Raw genomic sequence first — 27,594 nt, forward strand, 5'->3', positions numbered from 1 at the left:
TCTTGCCAACTGCTGAACAAATTGTAAATCGATATGACATTGTTTGAAATGTCTGTATGCAAATGCCAGAAGTCTAAAAAGTAACATGAGAGAGCTAGAATATATTGCACTAAATAAAAAGATATATATAATAGGCATCTCTGAGACCTAGTGGAAGGAAGATAACTAATGGGACACCATCATACATATTGCAGTGATAGGGTGAATCAAACTGGTGGAGGCGTAGCGTTATATGTTAAGGAGGGTCTTGAATCAAATGGACTGAAAATTCTATAGGAGCCGAATCATTATGGGTAAAAATCTGCTGTGTAAAATGGAAAAGGATAGTGATAGAAGTATACTACCATACTCCTGATCAGGATGAATGGACAGGTGCTGAAATGTTATCAGAAATTAAGGAGGCTAACAAACTGGATAACACAGTAATGATGGGTGATTCCAACTACCCCAATATTGACAGGGTAAATGTAAGAGCAGGGCATGCTAGGGAGATAAAATTCCTTGATGAAATCAAGGACTGCTTTATGAAGCAGCAGGATCAGGAACCAAGAGGCGAACCAATTCTAGACCTAGTTCTTAGTGGAGCACATGAATTGATGTGGGAAGTATTTGTGCTGGGGCCACTTGAAAACAGTGATCATAACATGATCAGATTTGATATACCATATTTTTCATTCTATAGGATGCACCCCCTGTAGAGGAATATAAACCAATTTAAAAAATTTGGTTCAGAATGTTTTTTTCCTTGGTTCTTCCTCCTCTAAACATAGGTGTGTCTGGTGGTCTGGTGCTGGGAAGCCTGCATCCTGAAGCAGCCCACAGCCCGCAACCTGAAGCCCGCATGTAGGTGCATCTGGTGGTTCTGTGCTGGGAAGTAGCAGCCCGCAGCAGCAGCAAATACACCCCCCCGCCCCGGCCCCAGGTACCTTTTTTAATGGGTGGTGGGTCCAACATGGTCTCCTGCTGGACGGCTGCTTTTCTCCTTGCAGAGCAGCGCACAACACAGGAGCGCAACCTTTGTGCTTCCTGCCTGGTCCATGAACAATAAATACCCCTCGTCAGGATCAATTTTGATTTATGTGATTAAGATCTGAGATTTTATGGTGTAAAATATATAATTATGTGTGTATGATGAGTGAATGAGTTTGTATGTTGGGTAGCAAGGTTCAGGGGAAAGTAAAGCACAGTTACTTACCGTAACAGGTGTTATCCAGGGACAGCAGGCATATATTCTCACATGTGGGTGACGTCATCTACGGAGCCCCGGCGCGGACAGCTTTTCAAGCAAACTTGCTAGAAGTTTCAAGTTTGCACACTGCACCACGCATGTGCGTGCCTTCTGCCCACTAGAGGGCGCATCCCACCTCGTGGTCCTCAGTTCCATAACTAGCTTAGAAGCCATCCCCGGGGAGGTGGGCGGGTTGTGAGAATATATGCCTGCTGTCCCTGGATAACACCTGTTACGGTAAGTAACTGTGCTTTATCCCAGGACAAGCAGGCATGATATTCTCACATGTGGGTGACCTCCAAGCCAAACCAAAAAGGGCAGGTGGGAGGATGGCAATTTTAAGAAAACAGATTTTGTAAAACTGACTGGCCAAACCGGCCGTCACTCCTGGACAGAGTGTCCAGACAGTAGTGAGAGGTGAATGTATGAACCGAAGACCAAGTGGCAGCCTTACATATGTCTTCCATCGGGGTGGAACGGAGGAAGGCTATCGAAGCTGCCATTGCTCGGACCTTGTGCCCCGTGACTCGACCCGGGGGAGGAAGGCCAGCCTGAGTATAGCAAAGGGAGATGCACGCCGCCAACCAGTTAGACAGAGTGCGCTTGGAAACTGGGTGCCCTAATCGATTGGGATCGAAGGACAAGAATAATTGCGGGACCTTCCGATGGGACTTGGTGCGTTGAAGGTAAAATGCCAACGCCCTCTTACAGTCAAGCGTGTGAAGCGCCGTCTCGCCAGGATGGGAGTGGGGCTTAGGGAAGAACACAGGAAGGACAATGGACTGATTGAGGTGGAAATCAGAAACAACCTTCGGGACAAACTTAGGATGGGTGCGGAGGACCACCTTGTCATGATGGAATACGGTGAAGGGTGGGTCCGCAACCAAGGCTTGTAGTTCCCCAATCCGCCTAGCGGAGGTGAGGGCAATCAGAAACACCACCTTCCAAGTCAGAAATTTCAAGAGGGACTTGTTGAGTGGCTCAAAGGGTGGTTTCATCAGTTGAGCTAAAACCACATTCAAATTCCATACGACTGGGGGAGGTTTGAGCGGGGGACAAACCCTGAGTAATCCTTTCATGAAGCGTGTCACCAAGGGATGGAGAGACAGAGGGCGTCCATCCAGGTGTTGGTGGAAGGCGGAAATCGCACTAAGATGGACACGCACCGAAGTGGTTTTCAGGCCAGAGCGCGACAAATGGAATAAGTAGTCCAGAACCGAGGGTACCGGGGCCGATACCGGGTCCAGGAGGAAAGAAGAGCACCAGGTGGAAAACCTGGTCCATTTCTGCGAATAGCAAAGCCTCGTCGAGATCTTGCGGGAGGCTTCCAGCACTTCCCTCACTGATTGAGACAGGTCCGGAGGGGTCAGGGAACAAGAAACCAAGCTGTCAGGTGCAATGACTGCAGATTGGGATGTAACATGGATCCTTGATTCTGAGATAGCAGAGAAGGACCGACAGGCAGAAGAAGGGGTTCCCTGGCGCTGAGTTGGAGCAGTAGGGAGAACCAGTTCTGACGCGGCCACCGAGGAGCTATGAGAATCATCGTGGCCGTGGACGATCTGAGGTGTACCAACGTTCGCATGATCAGAGGGAAAGGAGGGAATGCATAGAGGAACTTCCCGTCCCAATCGAGAAGGAAGGCATCCGCCTCCAGACGATCCCGCGAGTACATCCGAGAACAATATAGTGGTAGTTTGTGTGCCTCCGGAGAGGCGAACAGATCTACCTGTGGCGTTCCCCAGCGAGCGAAGACCTCGTGCAGAACTGCTGAGTGTAGAGTCCACTCGTGGGGTTGCAGGAGTCGACTGAGTTTGTCCGCCAGACAATTCAGTTCCCCCTGGATGTAGACCGCCCGGAGGAAGATGTTCCGGGAGGCCGCCCACTCCCAGAGGCGAAGGGCCTCGGAGCAGAGGGGCCACGACCCCGTTCCCCCCTGTTTGTTCACATAGTACATTGCTACTTGGTTGTCCGTGCGGACGAGGACCACCTGGTCCTGTACTACGTGAACGAAGGCTCGAAGTGCTAGGAAGATGGCCCGAAGCTCTAGCACGTTGATGTGACAGCGACGGTCCTCCGCCGACCACAGGCCCTGTGTGCGAAGACCGTCGAGGTGGGCTCCCCACGCGTAGTCCGAGGAGTCCGTGGTCAGAACCTTGCGAAATGGGGGAGTGCGAAACATTAGTCCCGTGGACAGATTTGAAGAGTCTGTCCACCAACTTAGCGATTTCCGCAAAAGCGGAGTCACCGAAATGAGGCGCGACTCCGGATCGCACTCCTGGCGCCATTGTGATGCGAGTGTATACTGAGGGATCCTCAGATGCAGCCTCGCAAATGGCGTGACGTGTACCGTCGAGGCCATATGGCCGAGCAGCATCATCATGCGCTTGGCCGACACCCTTGGTAGTTGAGAGACCTGGCGGCTCATCCGTACCAAGACTTCCAACCGTTGGGTCGGAAGGTAGGAGCGCAGGCGCACCGTGTCCAGCACCGCACCTATGAATTGAAGAGACTGAGCCGGCCTCAACTGAGACTTTGGAAAGTTTATCTCGAATCCGAGGGTTTGCAGGAAGGCAATAGACTGTCGGGTCGCTGAGATAACCTCCTCCCTGGTCGGGGCTTTGATGAGCCAGTCGTCCAGGTAAGGGAACACGTGGAGCCCGCGAGACCTCAGGGCTGCCGCCACTACTACCATGCACTTCGTGAATACTCGTGGGGACGCGGCCAGGCCGAAGGGCAGGACTCTGTACTGGAGGTGTAGGTCTCCCACCTGGAATCGTAAGAATTTTCGGCAGGTGGGGTGCACCGGGACATGGGTATATGCTTCCTTCAAGTCGAGGGAGCACATCCAGTCCCCTTCCTCCAAGAGAGGATACAAGACCGGGAGAGATAGCATTCGAAATTTCTCCCTGGCCAGGCATTTGTTGAGCTTCCTGAGGTCGAGTATGGGGCGCATGTCCCCGGTCTTTTTTGGGACCAAAAAGTAACGGGAGTAAAATCCCGTCCCCCACTGGTCCTTGGGGACCGGCTCGACCGCCCGAAGCTTCAGGAGAGCTTTGGCTTCGGTCAGAAGGGTCGGTAGTTGCGACCGGTTGCACCAGGCTAAACTTGGGGGACTGTCCGGTGGTGAGGACACAAAATTGAGCGAGTAGCCTTCGGAGACGATCCGGAGCACCCAAGCGTCTGAGGTAATCGCGGTCCATGCCTTCCGGAAGGACCGAAGACGCCCCCCGATAGGAAGGGGTTCTGGTGAAGGTGCGGAGGGGAACCCGCCCCGTCCGCTCAGCCCGTCAAAAGGAAGGCGCGGGCTTAGAAGGGCCCTGCGCCGGGGCTTGGGTTTGTCCCCCTCTGCCTCGTTGAGACGAACGTCTCGGAGGCGGTCTTGAGAAGGACGGGGTCGACTTCTGGGGGTACCGGCGTGGCGGAGGCCGGAAAGGTTTCTGTGGCGGGGGCCTAGGTTTGGGGCGGACCAGGGATGCTAAAGAGCGTTCCTGTTCCGACAACCGTTTGGTCGCCGCCTCCAAAGACTCGTCAAATAACTCGGACCCCACACAGGGCAGGTCTGCAAGACGTTCCTGCAGGTTTGGGTCCATGTCGAGGGTGCGAAGCCAGGCCAAGCGGCGCATGGCCACTGCGAGGGCCGACACCCTCGAAACCAGCTCAAAGGTGTCGTACACTGAATGGAAAAGGTACAACCGCAATTGAGACAGGTTGGACATAAACTTATCGAATCCTGCTCTTTTGGAGTCCGGTAACGAGTTCCGATATTGAGGAAGGTCCTTCACCATCCCACGCAAGTAGGAGGAAAAGGTGAAGGAGTAATTTAGAACTCTGGTGGCCATCAGAGTGTTTGAATAGAGGCGACGGCCAAACTTGTCCAGGGTCCGCCCCTCCCTGCCGGGTGGAACCGCCGCAGAAACCCGTGAGGGCTGTGATTTTTTAAGGGCAGATTCCACCAGGAGGGACTGGTGGGAGAGCTGCGCCTTATCAAACCCTTTCGGGGGAATCGTCCTATACTTTGATTCCATTTTTGACGGGACAGACGTGCCTGTAAGAGGGCTCGACAAGTTCTTCAGCCAGGTCTGCAGGAGGACACTGTTGAGAGGGAGTCTAGGTACCTCTCTAGGGGGAGTGGGAAGGTCCTGTTCCTCTAGAAATTCCTTGGAATATTTGGAACCTACCATCAGGTCAATCCCCAGGGCTTGGGCCATGTCCTGGACAAAAGATGAGAAGGAGGACGGCCTAGCCTGGGGGGACGGGGTTCTCGACCGTCCCACCGAGGAGCGGGGGGAGGCCTCATGGGAATACTGAGGATTCCTAACCGATCCTGAATCCCAGGATCCTCTCTCCACGGCCCTCGAGGGGGAGGGTGAAATCATCCTCCTAGGGGAGTCCCTGGGGGAGGATCCCGGGGTCCGTGGGGTCCTCTCCCGTTTCCTCGGCGAGGCGGCGCGGGAAGACTTTCCCCGAGGTGAGCGGAGGAGCCTCGGATTATCGAGGCGCAACTCCGACACCTGCAGCGCCTCGCCCCCGAACGACGAGGAACGATCGCGCCGAGGCGAGCCCCGGGGTCGCTTAGGCTTCCTCGATCGGCGCCTCGTCCGAGGTCGCCTCGAGGGCGAGGCGTCCGGGGAAGATCCCGAAGCCGAGGAGGAAAGTCGGCGCACTCTGCGGAACTTTTCTTTTGGGCGGACACTGCGCTCAGGAGGCTCCCCCGAGGTCGAGGTCCGGGGCGGGGCCGAGACCGAGGTGGACGGGGCCGCAATACCCGAGACCGAGGTCGCCGAGGCCGGGGCTCCCGAGGTCGAGGGAGCCGAGACCGGGGCCTCCGAGGCCGAGGGCGCCCCGGCCGAGGTCGACGTCGCCGGGCCCGCAGCACGCTGCAGCACTTCCAGGGCTCCCGACAGCTCCGATGAGATCAAGGCTCGAAGGAGATCCTGGAAGGCCGGAATCCCCACGAAGGTGGGGAGTTCCGAGTCCGGGGCACACTCCCTGGAGGGCGACCTCGGTCTCGAGTATTCCCTCGGGGTGTGCGGAGTCGAGGTCCGATGCGGGGCCGGGGTCGACCCACCCGCTTTGGCCTGACTCGAGGATGGCTTCTTTGCTGAAGGGGATGGAACAGAGGACTTACCCGAAGCTGGCTTCGATGACGACGGCTTCGAAGATGAGGGCCGAGGCGACGCCGAGGCCCCCGAGGACGCCGAGGCCGAGGTCAAGGCCGGGGCCGAAGCCGGGGCCGACGTCGAGGCCTTGGGCGGCGCGTCGACGGCGAACAATTCCGCCATTCTGGCCTTACGGCGACGGAGGGCCCTGTTCTGGAAGGTAGCACAGCGATCACACGAGGCTGTTGGATGTTCGGGCCCAAGACAGACAATGCACCACCGGTGAGGGTCGGTGATGGAGAGTAGTCTCTCACACCGGCTGCATTTCTTGAATCCCGTAACAGGACGGGACATCGACGAGAAAAAGAAGAAGGCCGGGAACGACCGACGTTCCCCGGCTCAGGCTTCCGGGAGCCCCCGGAGCCCAACGAAAAACAATTATTATTTTTTTTTTTTTTTTTTTTTGTAAGACGGACGAAAAATAAAGCAGCACCGCGATTAATCCGATCAATAAACAAACTAAACGCGGCAGCTAGAAGGCAAAAACACTGGAGCTCAGATCCACAGGGCTTTCTTGCTCCGCGGAAAAATTTGAACTGAGGACCACGAGGTGGGATGCGCCCTCTAGTGGGCAGAAGGCACGCACATGCGTGGTGCAGTGTGCAAACTTGAAACTTCTAGCAAGTTTGCTTGAAAAGCTGTCCGCGCCGGGGCTCCGTAGATGACGTCACCCACATGTGAGAATATCATGCCTGCTTGTCCTGGGATAATTTAAAGTATTTATTGTTCATAGTGTATTAATGATAAATATATATATATATATATATACATACATTGATTGATAATTATAAAAATTTAAAATATTTAAAACATAAGTCATTGTGGATATCCTGACCTGCCTGTGGCTCTTGAGATGCGGAATTGCCTACATCTGCTCTATGGTATTGCCACACCTTGAATACTGTGTGCAGTTTTGGTTGCCATATCTCAAAAAATATAGTGGAATTAGAAGGGGGTAGGGGGATAGGGATTAGGACTTGTATACTGCCTTTATGTAGTTTTACAACCACACTCAAAGCGGTTTACATACTTCAAGCATTTTTCCTATCTGTCCGGCTGGGCTCACAATCTATTTAATGTACTGGGGCAGTAAAGGATTAAGTGACTTGACAAGGGTCACAAGGAGCAGTGTGGGGTTTGAACTCACAACCTCAGGATGCTGAGACTGTAGCTTCTAACCACTATGTCACACTCTCCTCCTAGAAAAGGTACAGAGAAGGGCAATGAAAATGACAAAAGGGATGGGGCTCTTCTGCTTGGAGAAAAAATGGCTCAGGGGTGATATGATAGAGGTTTATAAAATACAGTTTCACCCGGTAGTCCTTTCTGTACTCCTCTTCTTGGTGAAGGGTGGGTTGCAAACTAATGCTTAAAGTTCACTCACTCGATGAGCAGAAGTGATTGAGATCAAGAAGACCACTTTCCAAGTGAGGAACTTAAGATGAGTAGTTGCCAGTGGTTCAAATGGCGGCTTCATCAGACTGGCTTGGACTACATTAAGATCCAGACAGCTGGAGGCGGCCCGTATGGAGGTTTGTAGTTGAAAAGTTCTTTCATAAACTTGGAAACAAGCGGATGTTTATTGTTGATAGAAGCACCGAGGTGAATTCTGACCGAAGTAGTCAAGTCCAGAATTGGATAAATGGAGAAGATAGTCCAACACTGAAGGAAGTTTGATTGAAGTTAGATTTGTGGTTTATATGTGTGCTTTACGTGAAGTCTAGATATGTTTCTAGAAAGCTTCCATGTTCCCTCTCCTCTCTCCTGCATCTTCAGTATCAACAACTGAAGCTCTGAATATGGAAGCTCAAGCAGAGCATCTTTTTGTCCCCTGGACCTAACAAACACCTCTAGATAAAAACGTCCTATTCTAGAAAGCTTTCATGTTCCCTCTCCTCTCCCCTGCATCTCCAGTATCAACAATTGAAGCCCAGAACATGGAAGCTCAAGCAGAGCACCTTTTTATACCCTGGACCTAACAAACACATCTAGATAAAAATGTCCTTTTCTGCCTTGGACACTTCTTCCCATTCCATTATTAGAGAAAGAATTCCTAATTTCGGGCCCTCCATAGTCCTGTCTAAACATGCCTCTTGCTAACCGAACAAACTGCAGTGCAAAACAGCCAAATTTTGCCTTTTGAAAATGACGATTTGGACATTTTCAGCAGATGACTTTTTTGGCCACTTTGAGACATCCATCTGCTTCAAAAATGAGTGCCATAGGTACTATGAGTCTTTATAAAATAGGGGGGGAAATAGGCACCTTCCTGCCCTATTACAAATTATTCTCTTGACATACATGAGCTCAAGCTAGTATTTATACAGTGTTTGACAGAATATATTATATGCATAGTGTGGAAAAGGGCAGGAACTGGGCTTGAATTGCACCTTGTAAGTAGTCTAATCTACCACGCATTTGCTATCACTACAGCAGATACAGATCACAGAAACAGAAAAACAAAGGCAGATGAAGACCAGATTGCCTGTCTAATCTGCCTATCCATTCCATCTACTATATTTTCCTCTCCCTTAGAGATCCAATGTATTTTTCCCAAGCTTTCATGAATCCAGATACAATTTTGGTCTCCACCCCCACCCACACACACACTGGGAGGCCTTTCCACACATTCATCACCCTTTCTGTGAAAAAGTATTTTCTGATGTTACTTTCACCTTCATCCTATACCTCCTCATTCCAGAACTTTCTTTCATAGAAACATGATGGTAGATAAAGGCCAAATGGCCCCTCCAGTCTGCCCTTCCACACCATCCACTACTTTTAAACTTAGAACCTAACGGATGTAGCGGTATATAAGAAATAAATTACATTACATTACATTTTACTTCTCCCTAAGAAATCCCACTTGCCTGTCCCACACTATTTTAAATTCAGATACAGTCTTTATCTCCACCAGGACACTTTTCCACACATCTGCCATCCTTTCTGTAAAGAAGTATTTTCTTACATTACTCTTATCACCTCTTAACTTCATCCTATACCCTTTCCTTCCAGAGTTTTCCTTCATTTGAAAAAGATCCATCTCCTGAACACTAATACCATGGAGATATTTAAACATTTCTATCCCTTCTCCCTAGTCTTTCTTCCAGAGTATACGTAGTAAATGACGGCGGATAATAACCTGAATGGTCCATCCAGTCTGTCCAACCATACATGCTCCATAAATTAATCATTTAATTTAAATGGTCCTTTTTCTTAGACATTTCTGGGCCAGAACCCCAGAGCCCTGCCCGGTAGTATGCTTAGGTTCTATCTATTGGAGTCTCCGTCAAAGCTCACTCCAGCCCATCTTAGCCATCCCAGCCACTGAAGCCCGTCCTCAACTGAATGGCCATATATGGGACACAGACCGTGCAAGTCTGCCCAGTACTGGCCTTAGTTCATTCAATATATACCCATTATTTTCTGATTCGAGATCCTCTGTGTTCATCCCACATTTGTTTGAACTCTGTCACCGTTTTCTTCTCCACTACATCCCTCGGGAGCGCATGAAAAGTACCAAGTCTGCATGGAGGTTGCTACAGAAGCTTACACAAGTGCTTGCAATACAGCTTAAGCTTGCTAGACATATGAAGGAGTGTGTCGTAGAAACAGAGAATATGATAGCAGATAAAGACTGTAAAACCATTCTAGTCTGCTCATTTTCCCCACTTTAATACTGCAGTCTGTACTTGAATTGCAGTTTCACATTCTCTTCTGCTCAGCTGAGGATCATCTAATTCAATTCCATGGACTCAAATTCTGAGTATTTTTGTGCATTCTTTATACTTCAATGGGTATATCTATATTTAGGGAAGCAAAATTAAAATTACTTATAAATATATTGTGATATTAATGCTATTATTTGTTCTCTGTAAATACTCTGACTGACAGCTTCTGTTTTCTTGAAAGTCAAGTCCATTTTAATTGTATAACATGTGCCTATGTGAAACATCCAACAAAGAGTATGTGTTTCATAAAAGGCAACATAAGTGGCTTATAAAATAGACTATTAAAACTATTGCATGTTTTCTAGCATTTTCCCCTTTATAGGCAATGACCAAAGCAGCAAAAAATCTGACAAATATGACAAATACAAATTCAAAGAAAAAAAAAAAAAAATACACACACACAAATAAACACCCCTCCCCAAAACCTGTCCAAAATAAAACAAACACCCCAAATCAAGCTCACATCTTCAAACTAGTATTTTTTATCCCCCCAAATCATGGTTCCAACCACAGATCAAATACCAAACTATCCAGTACCTATCTATTGGTAGGTTAACCACCCAACTACAAATATTACGTTGGGGGAAAACAACAGTTTTCAATTTGTTGTGGAAACCCAAATAATTGGTCTCTAGTTAGACCTCATTTGGGGTACTAATCCACCAAGTGGGGGCAATCACTGAGAAAGTCTGGGCTCTGATACATGTTCCCATATTATCTTCTGCAGTTGAGCCACCAAAGCAGAAATTTTAGCTGGCAATACTAAACTCCCCACTATCCAGCTGAGAAACAAACAAACAAAAAAACCCCAAACAACATCTCAAAAATCAAGTGTATAAAAAATAAAGCAAGCCAAACAAAAAGTAGAATAAACAAAATAAAGACAAGACAAAAGCAAAATCAGAAGGACGTGACAATCAAGAAAGCCTCTGTTGCATGTGTACAATATTACCGGTGGATGTGAAACTGATACATGTAACAAAATGTATTTTGCATCTTTCTTTATTACATTACATTACATTAGAGATTTCTATTCCGCCATTACCTTGCAGTTCAAGGCGGATTACAAAAAGAGATATAAAAGGTGGGTTACAATACTGGATAATTGATAAATTCAAGAGAAGTTGAAAAGGCGGGTTACAAAAAGAGATATAAATGGTGGGATACAGTAGATCATTTGTGAATTCAAGAGAAATTGAGAAGAACTGGTAGTATCTGTGGGGCGGGGTGAAGGCAGGAGGATGGAAGGTAATTGATATGTTAAGAGTGATTCAGTGATTTCTTGAAGAGTATCGTTTTTATTTCTTTTCTGAAGGTCTTGTATTCGGGGGTGGTTATCAGTAGGTTGGAGATTTGGTTATCCAGTTTTGCTGCTTATGTTGCCAGTAGTCCGTCATACGGTTTTTTCTGTTTGACTTCTTTGATTGGAGGGTGTGTGTTTTTCTATGTCTGGGTGATGTAGTTTGGTAGATTGGGCTGTCTCCGTGTAACGATTTAAATAGCATGCAGTAGAATTTAAATAGTATTCTTTCTTAAATTGGTAACCAGTGTGAGTCGATGTATGCTTCTGTAATATGGTCGTGTTTCTTCAGTGAGTAGATGAGTCTCAGCGCTGTATTTTGGATTGTTTGTAGTTGTTTAGTCATTGTTGCAGGGCAGGGGAGGTAGAGGATGTTGCAGTAGTCCAGTATAAGGAATTGAACTATGAGCTGGAATTGTGGTCTTTTGAAGAATTTTCGTACTTGTCTTAAATTTCTCATAACTGCGAAAGATTTCTGTATTGTTTTGTTTATTTGAGGCTGCATGGTGCAGCATCTGTCCATAGTCATTCCTAATAGTTTTAGGGTTGTTTGAATGGGGTAGTTGATTGAGTTGATTTCTATACTGGCTAAGGTTGGGGCTTTGTTATTTTCGAGGAGAATGAATTTTGTTTTGACTGGGTTGAGTTTCAATTTGTGATCTTTCATCCAGGTCGTTACTGCTTCTAGTGTTCGATGTAGTATATCTGTCATGACGATCTTTGGTTGATCGAACGGCATGAGGATAGTAATGTCATCTACATAACTATAGGAGGTAATGTCTAGATTGTCCAGATATGTTCCAAGGGAGGCAGTAAATAGGTTGAATAGAGTAGGGGATAGTGGGGATCCTTGAGGTACGCCGCAGGCGTTGGACCAAGGTTCAGATTTTACTTTATCCGATTTTATTCTTTATGTTCTGGATTTCAGGAAGCCTTCAAACCAGGAGTATACTTTATCAGAGATACCTATTGTGTCTAGAATTTGCAATAATATGTTATGGTCTACTAGGTCAAATGCTGCGGTCAGATCCAGTTGTATGAGCAGCATTTTTTTTCCAGTGCTAAGATGTTATCTGGCTGTGTCCATAAGGGATCCCAGTAATGTCTCTGTGCTGAAGTTGGTTCTGAAGCCCGATTGTGTGGGGTGAAGTATGTTGTGATCTTCTAGGTAGTTGGTGAGGAGTTTGGCTACTAGACCTTCTGTTAGTTTGACATATAGAGGTATTGAAGCTATGGGTCTGAAGTTGGATGGCTGGTCAGTTGGTCCTTTTGGGTCTTTTTGAATTGGGGTGATGATGATTTTGCTAAGGTCGGTTGGGAAAAGGCCATCATCGAGCATAGTTTGTATCCAGAGTAGAAGTAGAGTGCGGAATTTTGCACTGGAGGCTGTTAGGAGGTATGGTGGGCAGTGGTTGAGGTCACAGGATGCGTGGATGTACTTTTTGTAGAATTTATTGAGTTCTGACCAATGTATACTGGGGAAATGGGACCATGTTCTGTCTGCTGCAGTTGATTCTTTTTCTGTGGGTTGAATCGTGTGTTCGGTTAGGTGGGATGGGGTACAGTTGAGGGTGGCTCTTGCATTTGTTATTTTGTTCCTAAAATGTTCTGCTAAGATGGTGGCTGATGGGAAGGGGATATTGTTTGTGTTCATGTAGGGTTTAGTGTTTGTTAGATCTTTTAATATTTGGAATAATTTTTTGGAGTCTTGGGTATCAGTGCCTATTAAGTTGGTGTAGTGTTTTTTTCTCTTGTCCTTTAGTTGTAATTTGTATTGTTTGTTAATTTTTTTCCAGGCGGTTTTCGTTTGGTCTAGGTTATTTTTTTTCCATTTTCTTTCAAGTTGTCTGCACTATCTTTTAAGTAGGAGTAGTTCGCTGTCAAACCATTGGTCTGAATTTCTGCTGGTTCTAGTTTTTATTTGTAATGGGGCCAGTTCATCAAGGACGTTTGTGCTCAAGTTGCTCCAGTGTGAGATGAAGTCCTTGGGGTCGCAGTCCTGTGTATGTGTAGTGGTCTGACCAGAGTGAAGGAGACCAGATTCCATTAGATGTTTGAATTTCTGGGGTGGAAAGTTGATGAGTCACGAAGGCTGCGATGTCCAGTTGGTGTCCTTTATCATAAGTGATTTGTGGGTTTAAAATTTGGAATGATAAGGCATTGAGGAATGATAGACAGTTATCTACTGGTTTGGATGCTTGGTCTTTGAGATGTAGGTTTAGATCTCCAAGGATAAGGTTGTATTCAGCAGTTAATGAGTTTTGGTATATGAAGTTTTCGAATTCAGGTCTTACTGTGGTCTTGCATGTTTTGAAATGATAAAAAGTATAGTTAATCATTCAGAAGAAACTTCTATTCCATTTTAGATGTTATTATAATACAATAGGTTCTGGAATTCATTTACTCTGGAAGCTGAAGTTACTGCCACCAAAAAACAAGCCCTTCACAGTCAGGTACTTTAGCTGACAGTACAGTATTAAGAGACTCAAAAAGAACTTTCAACAGTGAGTTAAAATACCATTAAGACTCTATGATATTGCAAGAGGCTTGATGAGAGGTTTCAATGGAAATATACCCAACTAAAGGCTATACACAAAGATGGGCTTGCTTTTTACTGACAAAATATACCTTTATTGTACTGACAAAACATACCTTTACTGTAACCCACTTGTATCCCATGTACTGACAAAATGAATCTTTAATGTAAACCACTTGCATCCCATGTACTGACTAAACGTATCTTTATTGTAAACCGTTTCTATCCCATGTACTGTCAAACGTATCTTTATTGTAAACCGCTTTGAACTTCACGGTATAGCGGTATATAAGAAATAAATTATTATTATTTTACAGTTTTTAAATCTGATTCAAATATAAAAGGTATGAAGAAATCTTTTTATGGGACAGAAATCAATCCTCTTCCATTTAAAACTGTATGACTTTCTAGTTGAAACTTTCCTGGAAACAAACATTTTCTATGGACACTCAAATCATCCTTTAATATCCAAGTGCTGAAGGCTAGGGACTCTTTGTTGAGAGATAACCTAGTCCCTTAATGCTGCGTGATCATTGGAGAAACTCCAGTCTCACAGTTCTTCTTAAGAGGAGCTCTAAAAGAAGATGGAGGCGAATTTGAGCCATTAAGGTGCTATAAGAATTATGGTTTGCTGGTCTCATTTGAGTTTCAGGAAAAAAGTTTCCACTACAAGAGTATAGGATATGCATACAGAAGACCTCTTCAGGGTCCTTCTCAAAAGAGACCATAAAATAAGCTGATTTGGGAGAACAAATATATGAATAAGAACACTGTCTTTAGACAGATCTGTCACTGTTGTGCATCATTCAAGTTTATTCCAAATTTGATATACTGTCTATCAACATGTACCTAGATGGTTTATCATACTAAAAATTTTAAAAAGGGTAAAAAAAGAAATTTAAAAGAAGACTGGACATAGACTGGACATAGTCATACAGAAACAAGAGGCTCTGGGGCTAGGCAAGAGTAAAATACATCGAGCTAAACTAAATTTTATTTAAAAAAGGGTCAACGGTCGCATCTTGTATTGATTTTTATAGCACCTTAAAATGTTGAAATCTTTTGGGGGCTTTAATGTAGAGCTCATTTCATGACTCTCTTAAATCTGTCACCAGTGCACCTCATCTTCCCTCCTAAGTGGCAAAACTTCAGTAACACAGGAGGTGGATAGGAATAAACCCTCTTCCATGAGCAAGCATGCACCAAGCAACGTAATACCTGCAGCGGCAGTGGCTATTACCACAGGACCTTGCAGGCACGAGATGGAGGGAAAACACATTCACGCCCACGCCTTTCACATTACACACAAGAGTGACAGATCAGTCTGAAGACAGGTGTTCTTATTTAAATATTTGCTCTCCCAAATCAGCTTATTTGATGATCTCTTTTGAGGAAGGCATCTTGTGCTGAAACATGGACTGTATTGGGTTCCAATTTGTCTAAGGGTCCCTATTCGATAACAAGGCCCCCATTGGTAACATCACATTTGGGATTGATACGAGTACATTACACACTGTGACTGTAGTTTGTCTATATTAACTGCTAAATAAATTGGACTTTAATCCAAATCTTTTATTCCAACTCGTTATGCTGAAGTATGTTGCTAGACCATCCCTCAGAAGTGGTTACCTATTTTATAACACTTAGGGCTCCTTTTATGAAGGTGCGCTAAGCGTTTTAGCGCACGCTATAGCGTGCGCAAGTCGAAAATCTACCACCTGCTCAAAAGGAGGCGGTAGCAGCTAGCGCGCGGCTATTTAGAACACGCTATTCCGCGCGTTAAGGCCCTAACGCGCCTTCATAAAAGGAGCCCTTAATTGTAAAGCATTTGGAATCCTGTTTGGACGATGTGCGTCTCAGAATTGTAAAATTAATAAGGATTGTTTGCATTGCTGCTGTTTAATTGTAATTGTAAATATTACGGTAAAGCAGTTAGCATTCATATTATGTTTTGCTTTCCAAATCTTGATAGACAAAGGCAAGTTAAGAGATAAAAAGAACAAGAGAAACACTTCTTAGGAATCAAATCAGAGGAAAAATCTGGGGTATGTATACATGACATGTGGATTTATATGCTAAATACAGTATATTTCTCCATATATGTTGTACTGTATAAGAATGCATACATGTATCCTTACTTGCATATAACAGTAATGTATGGAGAGATATCAGCCACAAAGTACTATTATATTGCTAGTAATATACAAAGTATATATGTATATATGCATAAGTGGTAGTGTTATTCCCAGATATAAATTATCTTTACATGTATGTGAATATTCTAACGTGTGAAAACTCAAAAACAAACAAAAAAAAAGGATATCCACTGAATTAACATATTGGGAGGACCAAGACAGTCCAGTAGGATTATTTATTTGTCTGGAGAAATGTATTCCACTGTAGTGATGTTTGTTATTCATGTTACTACTTTTGTAAAAACATCAAAGATAAGTACTTATCTCCATGCACAGAAGTCTATGAAGCATTCCATATATTTTTACGAGGTCCTGTTACTAAGCTATAGTAATGGTGGCTTTAGCACACTTTTACATAGGCGTTTCCCAAATGATAAGGTCATTTTTGCCATAGCCATTTTTATGGCTTTTTTTTTTTTTTTTTTTTTGCATTAATGATTGCGCATTAATGTTGCAGTTAGTGCTTGGACTTTTTTATTTTAAAGTTACCACATGAGCACTTACTATCACACATTTTGTAGGCAGTAAGATTCACATGGTACATGTGCACTAACCTATTCGTGCATGGCACATGCAGAAAAATGTTGTGTGCAGTAATGTAGATCTCAGAGTTACACAAATTGTGGTGGCAAGTTTTAAAAGATATAATATAATGAGGTTAATCCAGAAATCATATCAAGAAATATATATTGACCTCATTTATAGAATTAAATAATAATCCAAAATGTTTATATCAAAAACTTATTGCTCTCAAGAGTATCAATCGTATATCTTTAGAACATTTCTTCATATATATTTATCCTCAATTCTTATATTTAGTAGAAGGAAGGAAAGATCTCAGCAGCTACATCTGTATCAGAACAAGTCTGTATCGGTACAGATTTTAATGTAGCGAGCCTCATCGATCCAGACCAAACTCCATCCTAATGATGATGATTTCAATATATTTTATAATGATGATGATTTCAATATATTTTATGTTACTTATAAATATAAGTAACATAAAATATATTGAAATCATCATCATTATAAATATAAGTAATATTTATGTTACTTATAAATATAAGTAACATAAAATATATTGAATCATAATCAGGATGGAGTTTGGTCTGGATCGATGAGGCTAGCTACATTAAAATCTCTACCGATACAGACTTGTTCTGATACAGATGTAGCTGCTGAGATCTTTCCTTCCTTCTACTAAATATAAGAATTGAGGATAAATATATATGAAGAAATGTTTTAAAGATATACGATTGATACTCTTGAGAGCAATAAGTTTTTGATATAAACATTTTGGATTATTTATTTAATTCTACAAATGAGGTCAATATATATTTCTTGATATGATCTCAGTTACTGCATGATGCCTGAGCACATCCTGCATACTCCATTTTTTTCTACATTAGGCATGCCATTAGTACCTAATGCAGCTTAGTAAAATGACCTACCTATGCCCCCTTTTATCAAGCTGCATATGAACCTGTATATTGTGACAAATCTAGCGCTATCCCTAGCTTTGACACAGTGGTGAAGAAGGTAGGTAGTCCACGAGGCAGGAGAGCTGGTCAGATTGGCCCTGCAGAATATGAAAAGCTGACTTCACTTGGACTATCCCAGGAGCTAAGAAACTACAGCTCCCAGAAGGCCAGTCTCAGCACAGAAAGATGTGACTGAGACAGGCACAGCTGCAGAGAGTTTTCTCTCCCTTCTCACTCTGCAGCAGGGGAGGGGCGAATTAGAGGGGTTAAAAGAGAGCAACTGAGAGAGAGTCAGGGGGAGGAGGAGCTGAGGAGGCTTCAGGGTGTGCTTGGTGGAGAATCCTCTCCTCCTCAACGGAATGCTGAGGAGCTGAACCAGGACTGCCAAATGTTGGACACAGAAGAGCTTACTGCTGGCCCAGGGAGTGAGGAAGGAACCCCAGGGGAATCCATGGAAATCCAGGAGAGTCTGGTAGGACTGGAGGAGGTGTCCATGGACATTGATAAGCAGTAAGGGGATGTGTATTGCCTGTGTCCACAGTAGTGAAGCTACCAGTTATGCCAGTGATAGTTTAAAGGGGAGTTGTAGTTCTCTCCCTGCTGATAATGAACTGTTAATTGCTGCTTGAAAGCTTTAGTTGTAAAGCTAGCAAATGTTTTGGCATTTTTTTGTTCTCTCTGCTAGCAGCCAAGCTGAGCCGAGAGCGTTCTTCCTCACAGCTGTGCATAATTAATTACTTGAAAGGCACAGCAGGGAGCTGTGCTGAGAGCCTGCACGGACCTTGTGAATTCTGTGCTAAAGAAGAGAATATGGTTTACAGAGCTACAGTATGTGATAAGCCACGTTAGGCTGTGAAAACCAGGTGACATGCTGGCTAGGTTTCTTGTTGCCCAGTTGTGGTTTAAAGTGTGTTTCTGTTCTGAATTTTTTTCATGCCTGTGAAATGACCCAGCTGCTGGAGCTGAAGCAGCTTAGTGAAAGTTACTAAATCCAAACTACTCTGGTGAACAGGACTGTTTATAGATGTGCTAACAAAGTCCAGAGGCTGTGGAACGATAGGTTAAGATGAGACACACCCAAAAACCTGGACACTGGATTTCTTTGAAAGTTTTGCTCTGTTTGAACAGCTTGTGTTTTGCCTCATAGTTTTGAGTGCTTGTTTTGAGGTCTGCTAAGCTGAAGCATTTTTCCTTTTGTTCAATGCAACCAGTGAACATAATAAAACCTTTGTTTGATTATTCTACTATACTGGATTTTGAGGTGTGTGTTTCTTTTCCCTTGCCCGTTTTTCTAATGTCAGGGAATCTGATATTATACCTTAGGCAGACGCCTAAGAAGGCCTGAAGGGTACCCTGGTTAAAGGGTACACGTATGGACAGGAACAGTCACAGTGTTCCAGCTCGCTGCCGTGAACAGGAGCTGGGCAAGTGTGACAATATACATACAGTGGTTCTCCTATATAACACCAACAAACTAGATTCTGTTATAACACAATGTACAAGGATTATTTCGGGGGGGGGGGGAGGGAAGGGGCAAGACTGTCTATTGTATTCTATATTTGTTTTAAAGTGGAACCAGTATACTGGCTGCTTGTATGTACAGTACATCAGTGCCTCACTCCAGGACAATACATTCAAAATCAATAAAATTATAAAGAAAACATGAACGAAGTCTCATTTTTTTTCCATCTTATGGCCAGTAATTATTCAGCATTGCTTTAAAGCTTGATAATTCCATGCAACTATTCTTTCACTGAACAGTTAGCAGCTTTGCTTGAAAGCATAAATACTTTCCTATCATATTGTCTGTACAGTATGTCTGAACAGCCCAACTTTAAATGCTCCAAGCAGAAGCAGCTGGGACACCAACAGAATTGTGCTCATATGCTTTAATGTTATTTGTAATCACTAATTATTTTTGTAGGAAATATTTTTTTAATATTTAGCAATAGTATATTTAGAAATAAGTTTTAGAAAATGTAGGCAGCATTTACAAACATAAAAAGCAGATTTATATGTGCAAAATCAACCTATGCGTACAGCTCCTTTTATCAAGCTGCGCTAGAGGTTTTTTGCGCGGGCTGGTGAGTTAAGTGCTCTGATGCTCATAGGAATTCTATGAGCCTCAGAGCATTTCTGCAACAGCCTGAGCTAAAAACCTCTAGCGTAGCTTGGTAAAAGGGGCCTTTAGTGATCTTAGAAGAAGCTGCTCGTGCAGTTAAGAGGCAGCATCCAGAGATTTAAAGGAAGTATGTTCTAAGTGGGCCTTCTTGTCTTTATGCCTATTTATCAAAAGGGGCCCTTTTACTAAAGCTTAATGGGTGCTAAGAGACAGTGTGAGTCCAGTGTCACGTGGCCCATAGGTATAAAATAGGACATGCAGCATTGAGCATGTGCTAAGCTTTAGTAAAAAAAAAAAAAAAAGTTTGTTTTTCAGAGTGAGAAAACTGCTTAATGACAATTTATACAATCACACAGAAAAGGAAATCCCAGGACATAATGGTTTTTAGAGAGAACGCTCCTTAATTATCAGGGTTTTCTCAACTTTTGGAAGGCTATACAAGTATCCACTTGTATCAGAAACAAAACAGTAGCATCGAGTAACTATTCAATTAAGTAAAACAGTACAAATAAGCAAAACCATAATAACTTACCACTTATATTAGACCAAAATCATTAGGGGGGAGAACAAAAGTAAAAATGGAATATCATCATAACAATCAAGAAGGCAGGCTCAACATTGAATAGCCAGAATTTCCTATCATCCACTCTATCTGCGATATCCCAAATTCTTTATAACTTAAAAAAAAAAAAAGCTTACTGATATTCATCTCCAGCAGAGGAAACCATACATTTACATGAGCATCTAAGAAAAATATTGTAGTCCCCAAAGTTATAGGCATCCTTTTATCAAGCTGCGCTAGCGGGGTTAACTTGTGCGACTTTTCATCATGCGCTGGCCAAAAACTACCGCCTGCTCAAGAGAAGGCGGTGGCGGCTAGCGCGTCCCGCGGTTTAGCACACGCTATTACGTGCGCTTCAACCGCTAGCGCGGCTTAGTAAAAGGAGCCCATATTATCTTGGCACACAGCCAAAAACTTCTTATTCCTTTCCTGTAAAAGCCTAGCCACATCTGGGCAGATCCGTATCCTCGGGTTCACAAAAGGAATCATCAACTTTTAGGGGCTCTTTTACTAAAACTTAGTGCACGCTAAAGGATATTTGTGAGCGCTGTCATGTGGCCCACAGGTATAATATAGGACATGATGCATTTAGGGTTTCTTTTACAAAGCCTTGCTAGCGATGACCCTGCAGAAAAGGCACTGAAGCCCATTCGGTTGCTATGGGATTCGGTGCATTTGCCAGAGAAGAATCACTATTACAGCTTTGTAAAACGGACTCTTCATGTGCACTGCCTGCTAGCCCGTGCTAAGCTTTAGTAAAAGCCCTTTAAAAGTATAGACATAGAAATAAGACTAAAGATCTGGCCAAAAACCAACATTGCTAAAATATTGAACCTTTCCTGGATCTCAAAGTCTAAAGATTCAAAGATTGTTGATATATCCAAAGCTTCTCTCTCTCAAAGGACTTATTTTTCCAGGAAGAAAATAAAGTTTATTAAACAGAGGCATCATAGAGTCTGAAAAATTCAATACCTCTCGAAAGTATTTCTTAAAGGTGTATAAAAAGGGACAATCCAACAAATTTTGGGAACATAAGCATCGCCTCTGCCGAGTCAGACCATAGGTCCATCGTGCCCAGCAGTCCGCACCCGCAGCAGCCCCCCAGGTCCGTGACCTGTAAGTGATCCTTTACTTAAGACATTTTATCCTATATAGTACCCCTCTAACTATACCCCTCAAATCCCCTTTTCCTTCAGGAACTTGTCCAACCCCTTTTTGAAACCCAAAATCGTTCTCTGCTCTACCATCTCCTCCGGAAGCGCATTCCAGGTATCCACCACCCTCTGAGTGAAGAACTTCCTAGCATTTGTTCTGAATCTGTCTCCCTTCAATTTTCTTGAGTGTCCTCTTGTTTTTGTTTCCCCCGCCAGTCTGAAAAATCTGTCCCTCTCTACCTTCGCTATACCCTTTATGATCTTGTAAGTTTCTATCATGTCCCCTCTAAGTCTCTGTTTTTCCAGGGGAAAGAGCCCTAGTTTCTCCAGCCTCTCAGCATATGAAAGGTCTTCCATGCCCTTTATCATTTTTGTTGCTCTTCTCTGGACCCTCTCGAGTGTCGCCATATCCTTCTTAAGGTATGGCGACCAGTATTGAACACAGTATTCCAGATGCGGGCGTACCATCGCCCGATATAGCGGCAGTATAACTTCTTTGGTTCTGGTAGTGATTCCTTTTTTAATAATGCCCAACATTTTGTTCGCCTTCTTGGAGGCCGTTGCGCATTGTGCTTCCGACTTCATTGATTGGTCCACTAAGACCCCCAAGCCCCTTTCTAGGTTGCTCTTCCCCAATACCATCCCCTCCATCTTGTAGTTGTACATCGGGTTTCCTTTCCCTATGTGCAAGACTTTGCATTTCTCTACAATGAAGCACATTTGTCATTTTTTTGCCCATTCACTCAGTTTGTTCAAGTCCCTTTGTAGTTCTTTACATTCTTCAACAGTTCTAACCCTACTGGAGAGTTTTGTGTTGTCCGCAAATTTTATAACTTTGCACTTCGTCCCCACTTCCAGGTCATTAATGAATATATTGAACAGCAGTGGTCCCAGTACTGACCCCTGCGGGACACCGCTCGTGACTGCTTCCCAGTCAGAGTAGTGTCCTTTTACTCCTACCCTCTGCTTTCCATCCGCCAGTCAATTACAGATCCATCTGTGCACTTCCCCTTCCACCCCGTAGTTCCACAGTTTCCTTAGCAGGCGCTCATGGGGTACCTTGTTGAAGGCTTTTTGAAAGTCCAGATATATGATGTCTATGGGGTCACCTTTGTCCAATTGTTCATTTATCCCCTCGAAGAAGTGCAGTAGGTTCGTTTGGCAGGATCTTCCTTTACAGAAACCATGCTGGCTGGTTCTCATCAGATTATTTTTTTCTATATGCTCATTGATGCTGTCTTTGATTAATAATAATAATAATAATTTTATTCTTATATACCGCCATACCCAACGAGTTCTAGGCGGTTTACATCAATTAGGTTAGGATCTGCATTGACATACAGATTTACAACAATATATCAGGTTTACAACATAGTTAGCCGAGTTTGGCAGATGAAGAAGGAGGAGGGTAGAAGAGAGGGGGGAAAGAAGTGATTAAGAGGAGGAGCTGAGCTGGGCAAAGGTCAGGCGATTACCGGAAGGGGGCGGTTAGGGGTCTTGTTTGCTGAATAGGTGGGTTTTGAGTAGATTCAAAAAATTATGATGATTTTCCATCTGTTCAAGTGTCCTATGTTTGATAACTATTATTGACTAAGGCATTAGACTCATTAACTTCTTGCTCCATGACTTTAAATTTTTCTTGATGTTCTGTACCAAGGTTTCCCTGTATCTGTGCCAACACTCCCACAGTATTAATCAAAGTGTCAAATAATAATAATAAAAATCTCAATAAAGAAGCATCCAGTATCACAGGCATAACCAGACAGCCTGAAGGGACACTTCAGGGGTCTGCATAGATAGTACCATGATTGTCAAGCCTGAGCTTATGCCTACTTCCAATGGCTTATCCAGCATATCTGCAATACACATATGCTGGGTTGAGCCACTAGGTATAGACTTAAGAGGATGGGTCAGTAGAGTGGGCAGACTTGATGGGCTATAGCCCTTTTCTGCCGTCATCTCTCTATGTTTCTATGTTTAACCACAAAAAGGATTTCTTCAATCGTGGGGCAAGAGCTTCCTCATTTCCTCCTCTTCATGGTTGCTTATCTAAAAGGATCTTGCCTTCATATTTTGAATGCAAAATTTAAATTTAGTATTGTGTGTCCCTATGTTTTAATCCTTCAGAATAATATCTTAAAACTACTTTAGGTGGAAAATTGCAGATAAAGGAAAACTATAAGCTTTACCTGAATTTGACTTCCTCCCAATGACTACCTACCACTCAAAAGCAAACTGTGGCAGTTCACGTAGATGCCAGTTATGAAAAGATATGAGATACTTGTAATAAGCAACTTCAACTTCTGAATATTTCCTAAAAGAAGTTAACTTTCTAAAATTTTATTTTTGTTAGCACTGCATGAGCACAGAATTCTAAATGAGAAGAAAAGCTTTTAGGAGCTCTTTTACCAAAGTGTGATACGTTTTGCACTTCCAACATGTTTAAAGCAAAAAATTAATGTGTGGCAAGTGCAAAGAGTATGTAATGCAGTGTGAGACTGCTGCAAATAAATCAGAACTGATGAGACAGCACACCAGCCTCTTCTGCAACACTCCACTCAATCCCCTCCACAATATCAACCAATTCTCCCATTCCCCTCTCCTCAACAGCAAGCTCAACCCCAATATTAAAGCCTTACCTCTCTTCCCTGAGGGCTTCAACAGTAGTTCAGGGGTCCCAGGCAACAAAACACGCTCCACTGCCACCCAAGCTGATGCCTTCATTTAAAATGGTACCAACAACATAAGAATAGCCTTACTGGGCCAGAGCAAATGTCCATCAAGTCCAGTAGCCCATTCTCAAGGTGGACAATCCAGATCACTAGCACCTGGCCCAAACCCAAAGAGTAGTAACATTCCATGCTACCGATCCAGAGCAAGCAGTAGCTTCCCCCATGTCTTTCTCAATAACAGACTATGGACTTTTTCTCCAGGAAATTGTCCAAACCCTTCTTAAAACCAGCTACGCTATCCGCTCTCACCACAACCTATGGCAATGCATTTCAGAGCAGCAACAGTGACAACTGCTGCTGCCTAACACCCCTGAATTACTGACGAAGCCCCTAAGTTTTTATTATATGGAAAAAAGCAGAGAAATACAAGTACAGCAAAAATAGTTGTAACATGACTCTTAGATACAATGCCAGTAACACATCAGCTGACATACTACAATTCTCCCCAACCTCCCCCTAGCATCCTTCCTTATAGTTACCACACCCATTGCACAAGTTCACCTACCACACCCTACATAGTGTGCAGTTAAGCCACTTAGAGATTGACATGGGGACAAATTTTCCCCCGTCCCCGCAGAAACTCATTTCCCCGTCCCCGTGAATTTTGTCTCTGTCCCTGCCCAATTCCTGTAAGCTCTGCCTTGAATACTTATGATTTTAAAGTATTTGAGGCCTGCGCAGATGAGGACAGAACTTGCAAGAATAGGAAAGGGGCAGGGACAGGAAAAGAATCTATTAGTTCCCGTGGGGATGGGGAAAAATTTGTCCCTGTGCCATTCTCTAGTCACAGTGCACTAACTGCAATCTATTTCCCACCTATTTCTGCCCCAAAACAGGGCACGCAGTTAGCATATGAATTAGTGCGCACTACTATCATGACAGTGCATAGCTGCAGTGACAATTCCCACACTTACAGTTAACATATACTAGTTTACATGAATTGCTTACCAAATGTTAGAAAATGGGCCTCTAACGTTATCAAAACAGGTATTAGGAAGAACATAGAAACATAGAAGATGACGGCAGAAAAGGGCCACAGCCCATCAAGTCTGCCCACTCCAACAACCCTACCCCCTTGAATTTACCCCCCTAGAGATCCCACATGTGTATCCCATTTCCTTTTAAAATCCTTCACGCTGCTGGCCTGAATCACCTGAGGTGGAAGTTCATTCCAACGATCGACCACCCTTTCGGTGAAGAAGAACTTCCTGGTGTCGCCATGAAATTTCCCACCCCTGATTTTCAGCGGATGGCCTCTTGTGGCAGAGGGGCCTTTAAAAAAGAAGATATCATCCTCCACCTCAATACGGCCGGTGATATATTTAAACGTCTCTATCATGTCTCCTCTCTCTCTACGTTCTTCAAGTGAATATAGCTGCAATTTATTCAGCCTTTCTTCATACGGGAGGTCTTTGAGTCCCGAGACCATTTTGGTGGCCATTCTTTGAACCGACTCAACTCTCAGCACATCCTTTTGGTAATGTGGCCTCCAGAATTGTACACAATACTCCAGATGAGGCCTCACCATGGATCTGTACAATGGCATTATAACTTCGGGCTTCCGGCTGATAAAACTTCTTCGGATGCATCCCATCATTTGTCTTGCCTTTGATGAAGCCTTCTCCACTTGATTGGCAGTCTTCATGTCTTCGCTAATGATCACCCCCAAATCACGTTCCGCCTTGGTCCTAACTAAGGTTTCACCATTTAGTGTGTAAGTTTTGCATGGATTCCTGCTGCCGAGGTGCATGACCTTACATTTTCTAGCATTGAAGTTTAGCTGCCAAGTCGAGGACCAATGTTCCAATAGAAGTAGGTCCTGCGTCATACTGTCTGGTAAAGTGTTCTCACTTACTATGTTGCATAGTTTGGCGTCATCGGCGAATAATGTGATTTTACCCTGAAGCCCCTGAGTCAGATCTCCCACAAATATGTTGAAGAGGATCGGGCCCAAGACCGAGCCCTGAGGCACTCCACTGATCACCTCCAACGTTTTTGAAGGGGCACCATTTACCACCACTCTCTGAAGTCTACTGTTTAGCCAATCACCGACCCATGTAGTTAACGTCTCTCCCAGTCCCATTGATTTCATCTTGTTCAATAGTCTGCGGTGCGGAACGCTATCAAAAGCTTTACTAAAGTCCAAGTAAACGACGTCCAGGGACTCACCCACATCCAGTTTCCTTGTTATCCAGTCAAAGAAACTAATCAGATTGGATTGGCAGGACCTGCCTCTGGTAAATCCATGTTGGCGGGGATCCCGTAGATTCTTCTCGTCTAGGATTGTATCTAATTTATGCTTAATTAGTGTTTCCATGAGTTTACTCACTATGGATGTGAGACTCACCGGTCTGTAATTCTCAGCCTCTGTCCTGCAGCCCTTTTTGTGGAGTGGGATTACATTGGCTGTTTTCCAGTCCAAGGGGACTTTTCCCGCCTTCAAGGAAAGATTGAAGATCACAGACAATGGCTCTGCCAGGACATCACACAGCTCTCTAAGCACCCTGGGGTGTAGATTGTCCGGTCCCATGGCTTTGTTCACTTTGAGTCTTGATAGTTCGCAGTAGACGCTGCTGGGTGTAAACTCGAAATTCCAGAACGGGTCATCTGAGCTATGCCTTGCTTGCAACTGTGGACCGGACCCTGGCGCCTCGCAGGTAAAGACTGAGCAGAAGTATTCGTTTAGTAGTTCGGCTTTATCGGAATCTGATTCTGCATAAGTCCCGTCTGCTTTCCTAAGGCGTACTATCCCATTTGTGTTTCTTTTCCTATCATTGATGTACCTGAAAAAGGATTTATCCCTTTTCTTAATGTCCTTTGCTAGATTCTCTTCTATCTGAAGCTTGGCCTCTCTGACTGCCGTTTTGACAGCTTTGGACTTGGCCAGATAGTCTTCTTTTGCTGCTCCTCTTCCTGAATGTTTGTAGGAAACAAATGCTTTTTTCTTTTTCTTAACGAGGTCCGAGATTTCTGTAGTGAACCACTGGGGTCTGTTATTCCTCCGTCGTTTGCTTGTTGTTTTTATATAGCGATTTATTGCTTCATGTAGGGTAGATTTCAGGTTTGCCCACATGGCCTCTACATTATTGGTTTCGGCATGGTCTTGCAGTGCCCGATGGACGAAGTCTCCCATGCGTTTGAAGTCAGTGCCACGAAAATTTAGGACCTTTGTTGTTGTGGTCGATCTGGAGAAACCCTTCCGAAGGTTGAACCAAACCATGTTATGGTCGCTGGAGGCTAGCGTATCACCTACCGAAACTTCTGATACGCTGTCTCCGTTGGTGAGTACCAGGTCTAGTAACGCCTGGTCCCTAGTGGGCTCCAATACCAATTGTTTGAGCTGTGCACCCTTTATGGAGGTTAACAACCTTCTACTGCCGCTAGTTTGTGC

General features: G+C 44.2%; 1 long non-coding RNA gene across 2 annotated transcripts in view; it reads left to right on the forward strand.

The window, feature by feature from the left end:
• The first annotated feature begins 17,938 nt into the window (after nt 1-17,938).
• LOC117352023 overlaps nt 17,939-27,594 on the forward strand; it is a 59,146-nt gene continuing 49,490 nt past the window's right edge. Inside the window, exon 1 of one of the 2 annotated variants that reach the window (XR_004537557.1) lies at nt 17,939-18,143. This is a non-coding gene — a long non-coding RNA (uncharacterized LOC117352023). The remainder of the gene's footprint in view (nt 18,144-27,594) is intronic. The other variant, XR_004537556.1, reaches the window with a different exon arrangement.

Source organism: Geotrypetes seraphini, chromosome 19 (assembly GCF_902459505.1).
Source record: "Geotrypetes seraphini chromosome 19, aGeoSer1.1, whole genome shotgun sequence".
Taxonomy (NCBI): Eukaryota; Metazoa; Chordata; class Amphibia; order Gymnophiona; family Dermophiidae; genus Geotrypetes; species Geotrypetes seraphini.